Here is a 22346-nt window from a genome sequence, read left to right on the forward strand (position 1 = left end):
CCCAGCCACCATGGTACAAATGTACAATGAAGTGATGCGTGCCAACTTCACGGACGTGCAGTTTACAGCTTAAATTTGTCTGCCAGATGCAACCTAATTCTTTTATTTTGGCAGAAATACAATAACCTTAGTGTTAGATGGATTGAGTTGCAATCTGTTCTCAACCATCCAGCCTTTTATTTTGGGAGTGCATGCTAGCACTCAATTAATTGCTGCCAAAGGGGACTTGAGCCTGACGACAATTTTCGTATCATCCTCATAGGAATGGTAGCTCAGATTAAGCTCAGAGAAGATAGTTAGCAGTGGCTGGATACAGATGTTAAATACAGATACATGTAGATGTTAATGTAGATACAGATAAACATTTTGTTAGGCCTACCTTTCTCCAAAGAACGAGGAGAGATGATTATAAACATGAGGAGCCTTTGAATATTTTGGAGACATCAGGAACTCCTAGGAGCAAAAAAGACATGGCATACATCTATTACTCCAGGGTGGCAGGGGTCAGGCCAGACGCCATCTGTGATAAGGGTCAGATGTTGCTCACCACCAAACAGATACATTGAGATGCCTGGCAGTGGGTGAGTTTGGGGTCCATAAGAATGTCAAAGCATGAATGAAACGCACCGGACCTGGGCCAGGACTTACACAATGTATTGTGCAATTAGTAAATGCATTGCTTCTGATATTACTTGTACTCACAAGATAGATCACCTTAACTCCTTGACCCTCATCCAATCTTAATCGTAGGCTGATGGCACCTATACACATTTCTGCTTCCCTTCAGCCACTCCAGGCCTATCTTCCAAAGCATCCAACTGCCTCCCAAACATCTGCCACTGGATGGCACACAAGCACCTAATGCTCAAGCCTACAGAGACACTGCCCTGCTCCCAATGTCCCACTCTCCCTCCCCTTCCCTCTATCCTTTCCCCAAATCTCCTCATTCCCTACTGCCATGGATTGCAAACTTAGGGTCTTCTTTGCTGCTGAAATAAATATCCAGCAATTCACTACCGTTACTGCCTTATCTGCTAGGCTCTACAATATTCACAAGATTTGTCACCACCTCAAGTGCCACTTTGTTAAAATCTTGGTGTGCGCTGTCCCCAGCCGTCTTGACTACTATTCTAGGCTCCTGCGGAGCGTTCCTCTCGCCTCCTTTTGCCCACTCTATAAAAAGCTAATTTTTGTAACTGTCCCTCTCAGACCAACTCTATCTGCCTTTACTCTCCACTCACTCTTCAACCCTGAGCCGTATTTAGTCTGATAGATCCACACACTCCCAGTTTTGCTCTTTCACCCTACTACTGCCGCACTACTTATTATTTATTAAGTGCAAAGCATGTAACATAACAATACATGTTTCAAGGTTCTACACAAAACATACATATATACAGACAAAAAATTCCAATGCAAATATGACAATTTAGACATATAGAACGCAATACAATTTCACAACTAAAATCCTTATGTCTCACAACATACCCCGACTGTGAACCCAATGACTTCCTACTAAGTGGGTAACACTATGGATTCTACAACCAAAGGACGGTATCTCAGTGTGTGTCCAATGAACATGGGGGATCTAGACAGTCTTGAAAAAATAACAGACCCTCAGTTCACTAACTATACGTAAACCAATGTAATACAAATCCATATAAAGAGATAATACACCTCAACTGCTCATACAAAAATATAGAAATACATTCATAAATCCTTCCAAACAACCAATGAATGTTCGCATATGTAAATAACCATAAAAACATGAAATAAATGTTACAAAACAGTGTATATTGTTCCTTTCAGTGATCTCCTAAACTTCGTTGATACGTTAATACTAATAGCCCAACTTGTCCACGTTCCTGTCCTATCGGCCCAATATGCCAGACATTGATCGGGGGCAGTTAGAACATCACAGGTGTAACATATGGTGAATTATTGTTCTGTGGTTAATTCTTTTTCTCATATGCCCTGTGGTGTTGCTACCAGACATATTTAAATGATTTAAATGCTGCATCATCTCCTAAGCCAAGGCTACTATATTTACTTTGTTGTTTAGAACCATTCACCAAAATGATAACGACATCGCATTTTAACTTTGTTGACTTAGAACCATTAATCAGAATGATTGATGGCAACCGAAAGTTGAACTCTAGGTCACATTGTGCCATTCGATATTCTCATTTGGGCCCCTTATGTGACTCTTTGTCAACAAGTTTTTACTCTAAATAAAGCAGTTTCTTATTAGTATGTTCTTTAGAATTACCCTTAACTCTCTTGAGAATGACCCACTCAAAATCTAGGGGCTATGGCCCTTCTCTAAGAAGTGCTTTTCAATGGGGCCAATTCTATCTTGTTCTTCACACAACTTTTGTGTTCAATCATTCTGGTTTTACATTTATGGTTCGTTTTTTCAATGTAGATGAGTGCACCACATTTTCTGTATTGCAATTGGTATGTTCTTTAAGTAACCAGTCTCTTGAGAGACCCAGATTGACAGACAGTGTCTTTCTCATCTGCGTACATTACACAATTACCACAAGGATGGTGTGCTACCACCTGCGGTATACCCCAAAGTGTCCCGTGTTGGGATTCCGTGTTTTTATTATCCGTTCCAATGTCATTTCACATAACCACATTCTGAATGTTGGTACTTTTCTTAAAATCCATCAAGTGTGGCTTTGTTGTTCTAATTATTACTTTCTTCCAATTATTTTTGATTATCCCTTTGATTTTATAGGATAAGGTGCTGAAGGGACTAACACACATCAAAAGGGTCTCCTCCTTGGTCCTCACAGACCTTACATTCTGTTCCAAAAGAGCCTCTCTGTTGTTATTGAATACTCTCTTGGCAGTATTTCTGACCAATTTATTCGGATAGCCCTGATGAACCAATTTATCTATCGGCATATTGGCTGCTCCTAATTCATATGAATCCCTTGTACAGCTATTCCTTTTCAAACTTAAAAAATGACCAAATGGCAAATTGTTTCTCACATGGTACGCATGATGGCTACCATAGTCCAGTAACACGTTCTTGATGGTACATTTGATGTACGGTCTCACTAATAGGTACCCCTTGTCATCATAGATGGTTATGTCTAGGTAATTGACCTCCTTGTTACTCGTCACTGCCGTAAATTTCAGATATCTATTCTGGCCATTAAGTCAGGTAACAAACTCATTGGCGTCCATCCAATCTCCAGTCCATAGTACAAAAATGTAATCTATATATCACAGCCATTTAGTTTTGTCTTTAAAGGGGTTGAGATCTGAATATATCACAATTTCTTCAAATGTGTCCACATATAGATTGAACAAATATGGGGCCATTACCGCTCCCATGGCTGTGCCTTATATTTGCATGAAGAATTGGCTCATTAACTGGAAAACATTTTGTGAGAGCCAACTCTGTACACCACAATATAAGCGAGTTATTGGCTGATTGTGCGTAGTGACGTCATCACGCACCTCAGTGATGTCATCACGCACCGCGAGTGTAAAGATCCTAGCGTTCCTTAGCAATGCGAATGGGAATGACGGATTTTGGAGTCTGTCTCCAACTAAGGAAGTTGAGGACTATGTAGTAGGACATTAGATAGGATAGTATGCATTACTAAATTGAGAATATTGACTCGTTTTGTAGGGGTTCCTTTTTGGATGCCATCTTGGGAACCAGGATTCCACTGAATTACAGAGAGCTTCCCTCCTGGAGACATGCAATTGGTGTCTTGGATGTGAGTATAATAATTGTGATCTCTATGTGAGCTTAGTGACATATGGCTACTACACATGAGATATTGAGCCTTAGGGAATTCTTTATGTGTTGTAGTGAGACCCGGCACCAGTAAAGAAAGAAACTCCAGACCCAGAATAATACTAGGAGAGAAGGGCATAACAGTGTTGTAAGAGGTAAGACTCTAGTACATGGGAGAAGAGTAGTATGAAAATGAACAAAACTTCAGTAAAGTTGTTTTCTTTTCTTTGAACAAGAGGATAGTTGACTTACCTCTGTACAAAAGAGGTCAGCGAAGCACAACATATAGAGTTGTTTGGCGACATGAGCAAGGAAATTTAAGAGTCCTGCCAAGGTACACTAAATATAGATGTAGTATGGAACCTGTGGGGAGAGGGTTCATATGGAAGTCTAAATATAAGACCAAGTTAAGAAAATGGTCTAATTGTAGACATGTGTGTCCTTTTATCCCTAATAGGGAATTCCTCCAAGAAACCAGGGAAAAAGAATTTGCCATATGTTACACCTCTGATGTTCTAACTGCCCCCGATGAATGTCTGGCATATTGGAGCCGATAGGACAGAAACTTGGACAAGTTGGACTATTAGTATTACGTGTCAACAAAGTTAAAGAGATCACCCAAAGGAACACTAAACACTGTTTTGTGACATTTATTTCATGTTTTTATGGTAATTTACATATACGAACATTCATTGTTTGTTTGTAAGGTTTTATGATTTTGTTTTGATATTTATGTATGAGCATTTGAGGTGGATTATCCCTTTATATTGATTTGCATTAAATTAGTTTATGTATAGTTAATGAAATGAGTGTCTGTATTTTTCAAGACTCTCTAGATCCCCTGTGTTCTTGGATGAAATTGACATTGGTCACCCACTGAGACACCTTTCTTTGGTTGTAGAATCCACAACTAAAATCCTTTACACACCATATTCCAAAAGTCATAAAAAGGGTGAAGCAAACACGGTTAATATTCCAACATACAGACAACCAAATACCATTTGTTTCATTGTGTAGCAAAAAGATGCTTAGTGCAAATTTTTCTTAAAAATGAATTCATAACATGCCACTTTTGCTGAATGGCGGCGTGTCGGGAATTAGCACATGCGCCTACAGTGCATGTCAACGGAGACCCTGGGATCATTACGGCGCCCTAGTAAGAGATGGGGGAGTTGGGTGAAGGGGATTTCGCAGGACATGCTGCGGGAGGGTAGGAAAAACATCAGGTAGAGGTGATGGACTAGAGGAAGAGATAGGACCTGAGGTTGCAGGGGGGTTGGGGAGGTCCCTGGCACTAGAGAAGGGAGCTGGGAAGGGGCAAAGGGGGCCAAAGGGGGCCTACACGAGTTGTGGGTGTCCCCCTGCACAGTTTTTGCAGAACTTGGCCATGACCATGATAGGTGGTGGCAGTAAGAAAAGGAGCAGCGGGAAAGGAAGGTGGATTAGACTAACCCGGCCTGCGACATCTATCATGGACCCAAAAAGATGTTGATTGAATTTGATTTTAATATTTAAAAAACGAGGCACGCTCCTGAATACTCCTGAATTATATCCAAGTTTCACTGATCTATGCACACAACATTTGCTCTTGATTTGAGTATATTATGTTACTATACCTTTGTTGCTTCGGGACTTGTTACAATTAGTGACACGGTATGCAGACCATTAATAGGCACAACTGGACCATATTTCTCAGCCCTGTTCAACAAACAATACATCATTAGCCGATGTTAAAATTAAACAAGATCCAAACCGAATTTGTCACCCATGCTACTTAAATATTCCTATGTCAAAAGATAAGTGTACCTGAGTCTGGTGCTCAGCATTATGACGTCTTTTTTGAATTCTATATTTTTCTAGTGATTATGTATTTCCAATTGTGGAAAAAAAATGAATTGCTGTACTCCTCATCCTTGCTCAATTTAACGATTGTTTAATGTGTGAAATACACAGGTTTAGTGCCAAAGCGCTTCATCAGTGTAGATTTTATTTTTCCATTTGCAATATGCATATACAATAGAAAATCAATTGCTGCATATCTTTTCACCAAAATCACTAGCATATTAATCCAATCCCACAGGGAACTCACCCAAAGCCCTCAACCGCCACCCACAACCCTTCCTCCCCAAGGTTCCCATGGGCAGAACCACACCTTATGCCCAGCTGTCTTCAAACCAAAGATACTGAGAAACCCCCCCTCCCCCACCGTGAGCAGCCCATTCTGAAATCCCTACCACAAACTCTATCAATCCTGCAATTAGTCAGCACTCGGTGTACACAGCCGCATCTCTTCCTCTCGTACCCCTTGTGCAGCATCCCCATCCTGACTCATATACTTCATCACAAAGGAAAGCCACTTCAATTCGATATTCAGCATCAATTTTCTCAGGGAATAGGTAAACTTTTCCTTAATAATCAAGCTTCGGCGATTCATAATCACTCTCTTTTTGTAGGCAGCCACAATCCCTCCCACATGATACCAGCACTACCCTTGCTGCAAGAAGCAAATTGTGTGTCATGTAATCCAGAGGCTGTAGCTCCCTAGATCCCCCTCCAACCCAAAGAGAAACAACCATAGGTCTAACACCCGATCTATGTGATCCAGGTCCCGTATCCACGATAACACCTCATTCGATTGCATCTTGCCACAGGCTCACCGCATATGCCAAAAACGTTCCTTCCCACTTGCAGCCACGCCAGCACAGAGAACTGGTATGTACCCTGGTACATACGGGAAAACCTAGCTGGAGTACACTGCCAGCGGTGCAAGAGTTTAAAGGCATGTAACTGATATTGGGAAGCCAAGGATTTCTTGGCTACCCCTCGAGAAATTGGGTCCCAATGCCGGTCGTCCTCTGTTCCAGTCCAACTGCCAGCTTTCCTGAGCCTTCAAATGTTCATGGGGAACTACTGCCACAAATAGGTTGTACAACTTCAAGATTCTCCCCTTACCTCCCCTCCATATTATCAATTTTCTGTTCGAATGTTGTTAAATCCCTCTGCAGATTGTCCCTTTCTTACTGGCCAGCATTACCCCTTTGAGTTACATATATTGAAAATCCGACAGTGGCCCCATGTTCAGTAATTCTTGCAATGCTCAATGGGAAGAAATTCCCCCAATGTCCATAGTTGTCCTGCCTTTTGAAGTCCCCCTTCATACCATCCCTGAAATCTATTGGGGCCGTCAATATTATCTCTAAAACACGGTGCTCATATACAACTTAGCAGAGCAATCCAAATAGACAGCCATCTAGTGTGAGCCCGTTTCCTCCACAAGTCCCACAGTATCACAGAGTCTAGATGATCCCGAATTCTCCATGAAAGACTGCTTCTCAGGACCCATAAGTTACCAATCCGCAACTGTAAACGGATGTAATACTAGGTTTTCTAGCTCCACCCACTGTTTCCTAGACACTGGGATCAGGTTGTCAATAAGAACCTGGAGTTGCACAGCACTATAATATGACTCAAAGGGCCTCATTACGACCCAGGCGGTAAGTTACCGCCTGGGCCGTGACTTTACCACCATGGCGTAAACTACGTTTACGCCATGGTGGTTGGCGGACTTACCGCCCCATTCCGACCTAGGCGGGGCGGTAAGTCCCCAATCCCCATTTACCCTTCCCCATTCCCATTTTTGCCCCATAGGGCATAATGGGAGTGGGGAAGGCGTTAATTACGCCACCGTAAATTACGGTGGCGTAATTAACTCCATGGTCCCTTAGCGCCATGGATTTTAACACCTGCTAAAAGCAGGTGTTAAAAGCACCATGGCGCTAGGGGACCTCGTAATCAGGCGGTAAGGGTCGGCGCTGTTAACGCTGCCGTAAACCCCTTACCGCCTGAGTTGTAATGAGGCCCAAAGTCTTGATTATTTGCCCCTCCTTCTTTGGCAGAAGTAGGGTCGTATATACGACCCTAGGCTTTGCCTTATCCCACAGAAATCCCAACATGTCCTTTTTTATATCCCCAAAGAAGCACCCGGTACTGCCACCATCAACATCTGAAAGAGGTCAAGACGTCTCAGGAGTATATTCATTTTAAACCTGTTCACAGGTACAATGCACTATAGCATCTTCTTCCCCCACCTCTCCTTTTCTTGTTTCATTGCGACCCATAAACCCCCATAATTCTCTGCAGAGATCGGTTCTTGGTACATTTATCCCCAAATAGCGGAGACTCTTGTCCGCTCGGACCAAGCACTTCATACCCAAATAGGACTCAGTCCTCGGCGAAAGTGTGCCCATTGGCATAAAAGTAGATTTTAAATTATTCACCTTAAACCTGGAGTGCTTTCCGTATTTCTTAATCTCAATGAGAACATCGGGTAGGGATTGCACCGGATTCCTTATATATAGTAACACATCGTCGGCAAACAAGGCTGTCTTATACTCTCATCCATGAACACAAAAACCAATGAACCACTGCATTTTGTCTAGGCCTCGCTGCTAAAGGCTCAAAAGCAGGGATGGCAAAGGGCAACCCTGATGAGTATTCATCTCCAAAGTTATTTATGTGGACAAAACCTTGTTTACTGCAACCCTTGCAGTGGCAGTAGAATAGAACTGAGAAACCCACATGATCCAGTGCATTCCAAATTCAAAATGCTTCAATATGCTCACGCGAAAGTACCAGCTGACCCTATCGAATGCCTTTTCAGCATCCAACGCTAGTAACACTGAGTTTGCATGGGCCTCTTCTGGTAGCGCCCCATAAGATTCAGTGTCTTTCTCAAATTGTTCCCCCACTTCTCCTCCGGACAAAGCCTATTTTGTCCCCATGAACCAGTTCTTGGAGAAACTCCTGCAACCTGGAAACCAAGGCTTTTTTTAGGATCTTTGTATTTACACTTAGTAGAGAGATAGGCCTATCGGAGGCATATAGCAACATAATTGTTAACCCACCTTCAACTCTCACTTTTCCTCACCTAAGGCCTTGAATCAGAGTTTCAACCTCCTCCAGGGTGATGTCCTGCTCCAAAACCTGAACCTTCTTCACCTTCAATTTAGGAAGTCTTGTGCCCTTGATGTATTCTTCCATTGCACGGGGATCCGACCTTGGCTCCTTGCCATAGATTGTCTGATAATATTGGGCAAAACATTCTGCCACCTCTTCAGGTCTATCCCATTCATTACCCTCCCCACCTCGTAACTTGCATACCCTCCTTTCCAATCTAAGGGCCTTAAGTCTGTTGGCTAGCATTAATCTTGCACTATGACTTTTTTTGCAATACTGCTGTTTGTCCGCTCTCAAGTCTTGATAAACCTTACCCAAGCTGTGTTCCCGTAACTCCTGCTGCCCCCTGCGTATACATCTTAAGGTCTCTGCCTTATCTTCCAACCCTCTCCCAAATTGTGCTTCTACGGATCTGACTTCTCACTAAAGCAGCGCAATTTCAGCTAGACTGGCTTTGCTCCTCTTGAATGTCTCTGCTAGGAGGTGCCCCTGCGCTGTGCATTGGCACCCTCCCATACCGTTTCCATTCTCACCCGCCCAGTGTCATTTGTTTTAAAATATTGCTTTATGTCCAATTTTAGGTCTTCCCTAAATAATTTGTCCTGAAATAGAGTGCCATTGCACTGTCAAGTTGTTCTACCCTGAGTGGTAGTGCAAGCTCTATCGTAACTTTCACCATATTGTGGTCCAACCATGATATCGGGACTATGTCCACTCTCCTCAGGAGGTACTCCTTCCCTTCCTCACAAGCAGATAATAAATTCTCGTAGAAGTCTCATGAACCTGATAGAAAAAGGAATAACCCTTCTCGCCGTTATGTAGCCCTCCATGCATTGCACCAATAGTAATCCCGGAAACACTCTTAGAATTGCCAGCCTGTCTAGATGTGACTCCCTAATAGCATTACAATCCCACCCAATGATTATTGTACCCCATTTCCCATTCCTGTATATGCTTTAGCACCCTCTTAATATAATCTAATTGTTAGACACTCAGAGCAGAAGCGATACCACGCACCTTAAAACACTTGTGTATAGGCATGCTATAAATGCCATATCATATCATATACCAAAGTCAATGTCTGTCCCTGTAGTTTCCCCTTGATCATGAGCAGCCTCCCACCCCAATCTACCTTTGTGGTTACGCCGTCCAATTTAACATCCCTCCCCAACATTATTCCAACACACCTCTTCTGCAGCAGTGATGACCAGTATATATTTCAGACCCCTTTACTGAGGCTCTTTAGTTCCCCCTTCCAGTTTTCACGTGTGTTGCATGAAGAAATAGAACAGAAAGCTTATTCCTTAAAAACTCCCTCATCAGGAATGCCCGTTTCTTGGGTGAATTCGACCCCCGCACATTCCGGTTATGCAAATATCAACCCCTTATCCCCACTATCCCCCATCTTTCAGTTTAGTGTTTATACCCCTTCCCTCCAATAGTATCATCAAGGCTCCCATACAAACTGACTGCCCACTTTTCTTTCAGAGGGCTGCTCACCGCAGAAACCCCAACTCTCCAGAATTGCCCCCCTACCCCAACATGAGAAAAACTGTCTCAGCCCCCCCCTCAACAAATCCCCCCGCCCCCAAATAATGTTGAGACGCCTGAACAATCCAGGCCACCAAGAAAACAAAGGGTGTCCTCCCACGACCGTTCCCTCCCCTACCATGGCTAGACTTGTAATCATCCTCAAGTGTTTCCCCAGTTAACATCGTAAGTTCTTCCACTCAGTGGACCAAAAATCACCCCAAACTGCACCCCCCCACCCACGAGCCTTGCTTGTAACCACATTCAGTGTTTTATAGTCTTCTAACAGTTCCTCAGGGGCCATCTCCCTTCATCGAGGATTCCTACCCATCATCAGGATCACCTTATGAATCTTCCGGGCAACCGAAATCTTACTCTGAGCTCCACCTTCTGAAAAGGCTTTTAACACTTTCCTTTGCTCAGCCTTATTTTGTAATTCTTCTGCTATCGAACGTTCCCCTTGAAGCTCCTTCAGGATCTGCATAGCTTCCTCTGCATCCGTCAGAGTAGGACGCTCGCTCCTCCCAGTTCAATGGATAGAGAAAAAGGCTACCCCCAGCAATATCTGCAATCTCTCTCGGTAAGCCAGGTGGTTAAGGGTCTTCATTGTCTCTGATACTCCAGAGTTGAATATGAAAGATCTTGAAAGATGCAAACCTTGGTGCCCTCAATCGTCATTCTGCTGGTCTCTCTGGCTTTTGCTAGAATCTCCATCCTGTCCATATAACAAATAATTTCACTATCACTGACTGAGGTCTTCCAGCTGGTCCCCCTCCTCTATGCATTCTATCCACCCGGTTGGCCGGTTGTTGTTCTTCCCCCAAACAGTGCCTGCCATACTAGGTTAACTTTGCGCGCAAAGTCTCTGGGGAACTCTCGATCCGCCTTTGGAAGACCCAGAAGACGAACGTTGTTACACCTTTACCAATTTGTCAAGTCTTCCAGCTTCAGGGAGGTTTCCCCACTCGCCCTTTTAACTCTTTCGTAGGGTTCTGCAGGTCGCATTTTTTAAGTCAGTCACATACCTGAGGTCAACCGATAGTCTTTACTTTATGCATAGGATTAGTGGGAATCACAAAATATACCGACAAAGAAACCCATGCAATATTTGAATCAAAGTCCTTAGCAGAATGCAATTCAAAGAACAGTTCAAATGCTAAAAAAACATTTTATTGAAACATCAATTGATTTACTGATGAAAATATCTCAGACATCATTAAAGAGCGACGTGTGTACATACAATGTAATGAAAACATATTTATAAATAACAGCATCTGATGACCTCTCACATACACTCACACAAAACCAATGCGCAAACTCACATACACAGCTAGCATCCATCCACGTGGAACAATTATTTTGAAGTGCAACACAGCAATTTGTGTAGCCCAGCAATTTATAGATGTTTCCTAATACAGCTGGTACCTAATCCCATTCGACACTATCAATCTAAAGTGGCCTTGCCCCACTACTCTGTACAATGTGGCGACAAAGTTGACTTAACACCTACTACCAACTTAATTAAAAAAACATAGTGTACATGGCATTTAGGTCCAACATTGGATTTCTGCATTATTTTCTCAACAAACCCAGCCTTCTTCAGGGCAGAAATATTTTATCATGTAGTTGGACATAACATGAACATACCTAGGGAGTAAAACCAAAGCTGCAATTACTTTCCATTAACGTATATGCACATCCTAACATAATCCTGAAACAACAATTTCAACTGACCCTATGAATATCTTGTAGGGGATAACACTTCCGAAAAGCATAAGGGTGGTTACAGTGCCGGAGGCTCCCGAGAGCACCACTGTCAAGAAACAACACAATGAAGGACACTGAGCCCAACCCATTCATGTGTACCAAATTTGACCCAAAATAAAATGTTACCACTGGGAGGGCCTGTTGAGGGGCAACTAGCCAGTTGGAGTACAATCTTACCGACAACTGTATACGATATACAGGCTGTCAGTATGGCAACACTTTAGCGTCTCTCCAAATGTCCAACAATTGCCATTGCATCAGAGTATCTGATGCCATCCCAAAGCACTGGTTTCCTGCAACTAAATGCATTGCAAAGTTCAAGAAAAGTATGCTGTGGGGACGTATACAATACCACAGTCACCAGCAGGCACCCGTCACGACTTGTAGATCTCTCCCGACCTTCCTCCTCACCTGATTCTTCCACTGGGCTGTATTGGGTTTCTGAATCCCTCTTTCTTCTGGATTTCTTGAGCTCTTCAGGGGTCCTTTCCTTCTTTTGGTGAAGATACAGGCGAGCTCCCTCGGAGGCCACCGTGATCAGATGTACACCCTGAATCCGGGGACCCCCGGGGAGCCAGCACAAAAATCAGGGAAAAAGCCGAGAAGGCTGAAAAAACCCTGAGTGAAATGTTTTTTCTGTCCGGTTCCTTTATCCGTTAATGACTCTCCGTTGATGCACAAGGTAGGAATCTCCAACAACAAAGTCTTGAGGTATAAGTAAACTGTAACAATTAGGAGTCTTCTTCCGGGTCCAAGAATGGAGTGAATCGCCTCCAGAGCGTTTCAAGGAATTTGGGAAAATACAGAACTATGTAATAAAGAAGTAATGACTACAGAATACTAAAGCAAGGGAGAAGTAAGAAGACACAGACAGAAAAAAGAAGACTGTGTTGGACACGCTCAACAGAAGGAAAGATGGAACTGAAGTAAACAGATCAGTTTGGAAACGAAGTATGCTTAGAAAACGTGAAATGAAAGGTAAGGCTGAATGGATATAAATAGACCAGATGGTGAAAAGGATGCGTAGAACACGCGAAACTAAAGGTAAGAAAATAAACCACTTCCGAACGAAGTTGGAGTAGTCTCGGAATAGTATATGGCGCGGCACTGATAGCTGCGGAAGAAAAAGAAGATCCAATAGCCCACAAAGCTTAACGCAGTGCACCCGGTTGTAAAGGGTAAAAAGTAGTGCAGGAACACAGCTACGATAGAACAAGGAAAACCAAACTCTAAGAAAGAAATGAAGCACAACTGTAGAAAGCGTATCAGGGAAAGTAACCACACAAAAAAGGGTGAACAAAAGGGAATCAGCACGAAAGCACACAGCAACGTTAGGCGAACACACCGATAAACAGATACAACGCAAAGAAGGAAGTATCCGTCCCCTTAATATACCGTCGGCCATGATGGTAGAGGACTAGAGTGCGGCTGACACAAAGGGGAATGAAATGTTACCAGCGTTTCCGGCGTTGCCATAATTTCCATGTTGGGTGCATGACAGTATGCCTCCTCCTATGCACACCTCCACCGGGTTTCCCTGGGTTGAGATGATGAAACTGTCGCACAAGCCTATGGGCATGGATGTGCGACCTAGGTTCCCATGTTCTCTCAGAATCTGGATACCCCTTCCAATGTACCAGATACTGTAACACACCCCTTCTGTACCTGGAATCAATGAGTCTTGCCACCTCATATTATTCAGGTTCCGGCGTACTTGACACAGATGCTCCCTTGTATTTCCTCTTAAAAGGATCTTGGACATAGGCCTTGAGTAGGGAGTTATGAAAAACCGGATGAACCCTTTTCAAGTTAGCTGAGAGCTGGAGCTTATATGCTACAGGATTGACCTTGGATAAAATACGAAAAGGACCAATAAATCGACGAGCAAACTTGCCTACGTGGGTCCATCGAGGTAGATATTTAGTTGATAGCCAGACCTGCATCCCCGGCTTCCATTCAGGATTGGGATCTCTCTTGCGGTCCTCATACCTTTTATAGCCCTTCCGGCTGTCTGCAAAGGCTCTTAAGGCCTCCTTGTGCGTCTGACGGAGTCCGGACAAAAGACCGTCAACAGTTGGAGATTTAGTCGTAGTGTAGCCTGTTCCAGGTAGATGTTGGGGATTGTATGCATGAGTACACATGAAAGGGCTCATCTGAATTGCTGTATGGAAGGTATTGTTTTCGGCAAATTCTGCCAAGGGTATGAGATCAGCCCAATTGTCCTGTTTCTGATTACTGAAACAGCTGAGATATTGTTCCATATTGGCATTTAAACGTTCTGTTTGTCCATTAGACTGTGGATGGTACCCATAAGACAAGGCTCTATGGATACCGAGCTGTTCACATGAGGCGGTCCAGAATTTAGAGGTGAAATGGGTACCTCGATCACTCACCAGAGTCTGTGGAAGTCCATGTATACGGACTATATCTGGAAGAAAAACAGCTGCCGTTTCTGAAGCTGAAGGAACACTCGGAAAAGTGGAAAAATGAGCCATCTTACTATATGAATCAATAGTGACTAGGATGGCCATCATGTCCTTAGAGAGGGGGATATTGACCACAAAGTCTAGCGAAACATGAGTCCAGGGTCTGGATGGCAAAGAATCTTTTTGCAGAATGTAGTATTGTAGTTATCTATCTGCACTGGGTGCACACAGTGCTGGTAGTAGAATACAGCTATGTCATCTAGAATGTTATGGGACTTGAGGGTTCCAAGAACTACAGTTGATAACACAGGATGGGAGAACCTTACTGGAAGGATGTCATCTATTTAGCTCCCTGCCTTTCTAACCAACTAGCCCTGTAACTACAAATAAACATACTCATTTTTATATATACAAGTCTCCAGTGCCTTACCTGAATCCTGATGACTTCTCATCATCCTCATACACTACAAATGGCGACGAGGATGGGATGATGAGACAGTTACTGTTGTATTAATGCCACAGTGCTGCCGTGATTGAAGGTGTTTAATTTCTTCACCTAACCTGCCAAAACTTATTTTTGTTGCAATATGAAGGGGGCATTAGCTATTCCTCTCACATTAATGAAAACACTAAGGGCACTGTTTGTCTTTGTGGTTGCTGCAGATATTTTCTTCGTGCAATTCATGGACATTTTTACTGCTTTTTGTTTTTCTTTCATACTAGCATTTTGTTTTATGTGCAATTCATGGGCCATTTATTTGAAATGTGAGGCAGATTATTTTCTATATTTCTCTGTGAATCCAGCTAATATTTTATTGAAGTATAGGATGCAATGATTAATGTTCATGTTGACTTGTTTGAATGATGGTGTGCCTGGCTGAGAAGGCACACCGTGCAGGTATGCTTGTATGATGTTATGTATTGGTTGAATGGGTGACTGGGTGTTGTAGGTTATTGCACTTGCTACTTGAAGAAGTGTGGGTGTATTTGCTTTATGAGGAAGTGTGGGTGTATATATAATAATAATACGTCATGTATTACCTTCCATAACAATAACTAACAAACAACACAAAGAAAAATTTTTTATTTTTTTCCTCTGTAGTGTTTAACAATTTTATAGGATTTTCAGGTCTTCAAAATCTGGATTATATATGTATATTGTTATAATATATGTTGATATATATAATATTATTTAATTCATGATGAGAACTGTCACATGTATTAATTTAATGGCACAGTGGCACAGCATTGTTCTGATGCCATGTAAAAGTGTAATATATAAATTTAATGGCACAGTGGCACAGCATCGTTCTGATGCCATGTAAAAGTGTAATATTAGTGGCACAGCATCGTTCTGATGCCAGGAAATACATGATTTATGTCATGTTGGGATTCGGATAGTGTTTTGGATGTTGGCACTACATATTCCAATTGAGGTGTGACAGAATAGTGAATATGTCGAATTATCTCCATATTGAATGAGAGTGAGCCCGATGTTTAAATGTGACATGAATGTTGTGTGATACGCATTCAACTTTTTGGGCATATGTTATAAATGGCATGCATATTATAATATAATACCCGTTATTTTCCTTGGTCATACATGTTTTAAACTTTGAATGCTTTCATGCTTTGACTGCATTCCATTTTTTTTTGAAAGATCAATTTCACTTGGACTCAGATTTGATTAGTCTCTGTCACAGTGTTTATTTTCTTCTCGCGCTGTTCTTTCCCAGCTACGTGGTTTTAATGTGATCTTTGTTTTGTGAGTTTTCTTTTCTGTTCTTTCCTACTTTTCAGTGTTTCCTATGGCAGGGGTGTGTATGTGAATGAATATCTGGTTAGCGCAAATGACAGGTGTTTCTGAGAAGAATGGTGGTGTGATATAGTTGGGTGTGATGTAATTGTGATAAGGACATATATTAAATGGTTCATATGATTGTTAGCTAGTTCTGGATGGTTGGATGAAGACGCGGTTGTACTGGGTGTGGCAGACCCTTGCCCCTAGGTGGCAGATAGAGCGGAAGGAGATACGCTTTGATGGTTGAGAGTGTGGCAAGGAACGTATGTGCTCGCAGGTGGCAGCTGTGAGGCCCGGGAGTGGCAGTCCCGAGCAGGTGGTGATATGTGTACTTTATTGTTTTGAATGTTAGTTACGTGAATGTGGATACGCTCTTTTGGTTGTGAATGTTGTATGGGTTTTACAGATGTGCAGGAGTGTGTAATCTTGATGGTCTCTGAATGCCTGGTTTGTGATATCTTGTTTGTGTGTTCATTTGAAGAGAGGGAGATGTGTAGTATTGTAGTTATCTATCTGCACTGGGTGCACACTGTGCTGCTAGTAGAATACAGCTATGTCATATAGAATGTGATGGGACCTGAGGGCTCCAAGAACTACAGTTGATAACACAGGATGGGAGAACCTTACTGAAAGGATGTCATCTATTTAGCTACCTGCCTTTCTAACCAACTAGCCCTATAACTACAAATAAACATACTCCTTTTTATATATACAAGTCTCCAGTGCCTTACCTGAATCCCGACGATTTCTCATCATCCTCATACACTTCACAGAGGACCCAATGGCTTGCTTCTAGGAACCTTATGTCAACCACAGACAGGGCAGGACTATACATAGAATTTGACATCCTGATCTAACTTAGGCCACCAAAAACTTCTGGATATCAGTTCTAATATAGCCTTCTGTCCTTTATGTCCAGCTAAAGGAAAATCGTGACACATCACTAGCGCCTTTCTTTGAAGCACCTCATTAGGTAAATACAATGCTTGCCCTTTGTAGAGAAGACCCTCTCTTACTGTCAATTGGAGCCGAAGCAGGTCTGCATCAGAAAGATGCTGGGAATCATCTCGGACCTCTTCTAAAAAAGGAAGAATATTGGCCAAAACCGAACCTTCTGGCAGTATCTTCTCTCTGCCTTGATAAGAGCCTGTGACATCACCCTTACTGCGGAACAATGCATCTGCTACAGTATTTTGGGATCCTGGAATGTAAGTGATTACAAAATCAAAATGGAAAAAAAGCCCAGTGGGCATGTCTGGAATTGGTACATTCCATCTGGCTCAGAACCTTCAAATTTTGATAGTCTGTATGTCCCACAAACTGGTGAGTAGCTCCTTGAAGCAAATGCCTCCATTCTGCACAGGCCTGTCGAATAGCCAATAATTCATTTTCTAATACTGAGTAATTCCTCTCACTAGAGGTTAAAGTCCTCGAGAAGAAGGCCACAGGATGCTCCAGGTCGTCTTGGGTCTTTTGCAAAAGAACTGCTCCTATTGCTCCCCCAGAGGCATCCGCTTCCAAAATGAATGGAAGGATTGATCAGGTTGTATTAAGATGGGTGCTGTAGTGAACAATGTCTTGAGGTACTGAAATGCCTGCTGAGCTTCAGTACTCTATGAAAAGGATACTCCTTTTTTTAGTAAAGAGGTAATTGGTAGCACCACCTTGGAAAAATTGGGAATGAACTGCCTATTATAATTGGCGAGTCGCAGGAATCTTTGGATCTCCTTAACGGTGTTGGGTGCAGCCCAATCCACTGTAGCCTTAACCTTTTCAGGATCCATCTTGATTCCTTCCGAAGATAATATGAAACCCAAATAGGATACTTCAGATGCCTCAAACACACACTTCTCTGGTTTGGCACTAAGTTGATTTTTCTGAAGACGCTTAAGCACCTTTTCCACATGTAGTCGGTGTTCTGTTAAATTAGATGAAAAGATCAAAATATCGCCCAAATAGACGACCACTGACTGGTTTAACAAGACAGAAAACAATTTGTCAATAAATCTTTGAAAGACTGCAGGAGCATTGACCAAACCGAAAGGCATAACTGTGTATTCAAACAGACCCAGTGGTGTTCGAAAAGCAGTCTTCCATTTATCTCCTCTTCTTATTCTGAGCAAGTGATATGCTCCTCTGAGGTCAAGCTTAGTAAATACTTGTGAGTCTTGAACCGCCTCCAGGATATCTCTGATAAGAGGTATCGGATAACGATCTTGAATTGAGATTTGCTTGAGGCCCCTGTAATCTATACAAGGTCGCAATTCTGACATGCCTTTTTTGAAGATGAAGAAGAGAGACGCCCCCCTGAAGACTTAGATTCTTGTATGAGTCCATTCTGCAGATTGGCGTCCAAAGACTCTCTCAGGGCTTCCTTTTCTGGTAATGACAAAGGATACATTCTACCAAAAGGTACAGGCGCCTCCGATTTCAAATCAGTGCAGCAATCTTCCGGTCTGTGTGGGGGTAGTAGTTTAGGGATCTTGTACTCAAACACCTCCGAATAGGGTTGGTAGATCATGGGAATTGCTGAGATAGTTGAGGGTTCTACTGCGACTAGATTCCCCTGCAATGGCTCTGCTCTTGAGACTTTTTGACAATGTTGACTACAATACTCTGATGCAAATCTTAACCGATTTGCAGTCCAATCGATCTGCGGATTGTGTAATCTTAACCAAGGGATGCCTAGAATCACCGGGAAATGGGCAGCCCGGATAACATCGAAGGTTAATGTCTCCCTATGACTTCCCATGGTTACTTGGATAGGACCTGTTTACATGCATATGGGTCCCGAGGATAAAGGTTTGCCGTCTACACCTTCAACTGGTATTGCTCTTCTCTTAGGTTGTAGAAGTAAATGATTCTCTTCAGCCCATGTAATGTCAATGAAATTACCAGCTGTCCCGCTGTCCAACATGGCCAGTACCATCAGAGGAGTGTCGGGAGGAGAGAGAAAGGAGATCTGAAATACCATCAGCTGACAGCCTTCATTACTCATGGATTGAGTACTGTTGCAGGGACTCTTGCTGCTTACCCCGCTGGCATCCCTGCTTAGGAACGGGGTAGAGCGTTTCCCTGATGCCTTGGTGTTACATCAGGACAACTGCGTAATAAATGTTTGGAAGAGCTGCAATACAAGCATAATCCCATTTCTCTGCGTCTCTTCCTTTCTTCCTGGGTCAGTGGTGTTCGAGACGCTCCTATCTGCATAGGTTCCTCTAATGTTATCTTCTCCTTGGAAGGGCAATTGGTCCTGGGTGGAGAGGATACTCCCGACCTCCGTGAGTCGAAACTCAATCAGTAAGGCCAAATTGACCAGTTCCTGAAAGGTGTTGGGTCTTGCTATCCTTGCCAATTCGTCTTTGATCTCTTCATGTAATCCTCTACGGACAAAGGTTTGTTGGGAAGGATCTGGCCACCCTGAATAGGCATAGATCCTTTGGAAATGGGTGACATAGGATTGCACATCTTGATTCCCTTGGCGAATGTCCAACATAGCTTCGTAGGAGGAAAACTGGACTTCTGACCTTTCAAACTGTCTCTTGATTCTTTGCACAAATTGATCATAGTCATTGACAGTAGGGTCAGAGTCTGTTACCAGAGGGGTTGCCCATGCCAATGCGTTACCCAACAAATTGGAGATAAGAAACCCCACCTTGGCTCTGCCTGACTCAAAGGTCTTTGTCCGGAAGGAGAAGTACACCGAGCAGGCATCGAGAAATTCCTTTAAGTGTTTGGGATTGCCATCGAACTTGCCAAAGGAAAGAGGGGTCGATGGGAGATCTCCTTTTGGTTCATCTCGAGCTGCTACCTGCTGTCTTAAAGTCACATTTTCAGCTCAAAGGTTTTGTACCTCAGTGCTCAGCCCTTGAAGGGCATTGTACATCTCTTGAAACTGTTCCAAAGAGGCCATGGGATTTGTTTGGCGTTGTATACTGTAACGACTTGTAGATCACTCCCGACCTTCCTCCTCACCTGATTCTTCCACTGGGCTGTATTGGCTTTCTGAATCCCTCTTTCTTCTGGATTTCTTGAGCTCTTTAGGGGTCCTTTCCTTCTTTTGGTGAAGATACGGGCAAGCTCCCTCGGAGGCCACAGTGATCAGATATAAACCATGAATCCGGGGACTGAAAAAACCCTGGGTGGAATGTTTTTTATGTCCGGTTCCTTTATCTGTTAATGACTTTCCGTTGATGCACAAGGTAGGAATCGCCAACAACAAAGTCTTGAGGTATAAGTAAACTGTAACAATTAGGAGACTTCTTCCGGGTCCAAGAATGGAGTGAATAGCCTCCAGAGCGTTCCAAGGAATTTGGGAAAATACAGAACTATGTACAGAACTATGTAATAAAGAAGTAATCTCTACAGAATACTAAAGCAAGGTGGAAGTAAGATGACACAGACGGAAAAAAGAAGACTGCGTAGGACACGCTCAACAGAAGGTAAGATGGAACAGAAGTAAACAGACCAGTTTGGAAACGAAGTATGCGTAGAAAATGCAAAATGAAAGGTAAGGCTGAACTAATATAAATAGACCAGATGGTGAAAAGGATGCGTAGAACACGCAAAACTAAAGGTAAGAAAAGAAACCACTTCCGAACGAAGTTGGAGTAGTCTAGGAATAGTATTGAGCGTGGCCCCGGAGAGGCGCTAGCCGCGGAAGAAAGAGAAGATCCAATAGCCCACAAAGCTTACCGCAGTGCACCCATTTGTAAAGGGTAAAAAGTAATGCAGGAACACAGCTACGATAGAACAAGGAAAACCAAACCCTAAGAAAGAAATGAAGCAGAACTGTAGAAAGCCTATCAGGGAAAGTAACCACACAAAAAAGGGTAAACAAAAGGGAATCAGCACGAAAGCACACAGCAACGTTAGGCGAACACACCGATAAACGGATACAACCAAAGAAGGAAGTATCCGCCCCCTTAGTATACTGCCGGCCATGTTGGTAGAGGACTAGACTGCGGCTGACACAAAGGGGAATGAAATGTTACCAGCGTTTCCAGCGTTGCCATAATTTCCATGTTGGGTGATTGACAGCACCTCAGTTTACCGAGATGTTTGTTACAACAGCATGATTCATGAAGGTTTAACTCCCTTCTATGGAATGGCATGACGCAAGCAAGTCAAACTCAGGTCACTATGTACCTGCATGTTTTTATCATACTGGAAAACCTCCACATTGGCTGGAGACTCTCTATCCAGTATCAGTCATTTCCCTACAGGTCCATCTTGGGTGTCTAGTCAAACGCTGAATCCGGTGGCCACCTGCGAAGAACAAAACTGGTGCAATCACACCAGGATAACCTGCCTGTGTCCCATTGACATTGGCCACAGAACAGATCAAAACATGTTTTTTTCAAAAGACTCAGTGTTTGTAGTTCTTATGGCCATGAGAAACCAACCAATTGCCGATATCGTTCACCCGTGAATTCTCAGATGCCCTTGGTTCGCCAATGCCCATGGTTTACCTAAGAAATTTGAAGGGGGAACAACTATTGAGCCAATACAGCTAACCGTTGTAGGTCATCATTTAAACAGCACTCAAGGGATCAAAGGTGGTAAATCCAGGTCTGCTCCAGGGTGGACAACCGTGATGTCAGAGTAGTTATTACGGTCTGGTTTGAGTTGGTCTATAACAAACCATCTAAAGTCGTGATGTTTTTCTGAAAATTCTGGACCAATGCTGCTGTCATAATACCGTTGCGTATTCTGCAGCGATGTTGGTTTATCCTGACGGATACTTTTCTTGTGGTCATGCCCACATAAAGCAACTCACAATGACATATAGTTACACAAACTACGTTACTAGTATTGCAATTTGTGAATTTTCTCAAATTCCACTGCAAAGTACCATGAACAAACTCATTGATCTTTGAAGTAAGTGCACATGCACTGCAGTTACCGCAGGGGTGAGTGCTCCCTACACCTGCTCTCTGTAAATTCCAAGCCGTGTTGGACTAATCTATCAGCTAGACTCTGTGCCTGATGCTCAAAATCTGCCGAAAAGGTGCAATTGCGCTTCAGCCGAAGAAATTGCCCATTAGGACAAACTGTCTTTCAAGGCCTTCGGATGTTGACTGGTATATGATAATAAAGTGTTTTG

General features: G+C 43.0%; 1 pseudogene; it reads right to left on the reverse strand.

The window, feature by feature from the left end:
- The window catches only part of LOC138526944 (cholesterol 24-hydroxylase-like), a 309525-nt pseudogene that overhangs the window by 228426 nt on the left and 58753 nt on the right, over positions 1-22346 (reverse strand).

Source organism: Ambystoma mexicanum, chromosome 14, assembly GCF_040938575.1.
Source record: "Ambystoma mexicanum isolate Mex_15411 chromosome 14, UKY_AmexF1_1, whole genome shotgun sequence".
NCBI lineage: Eukaryota > Metazoa > Chordata > Amphibia > Caudata > Ambystomatidae > Ambystoma > Ambystoma mexicanum.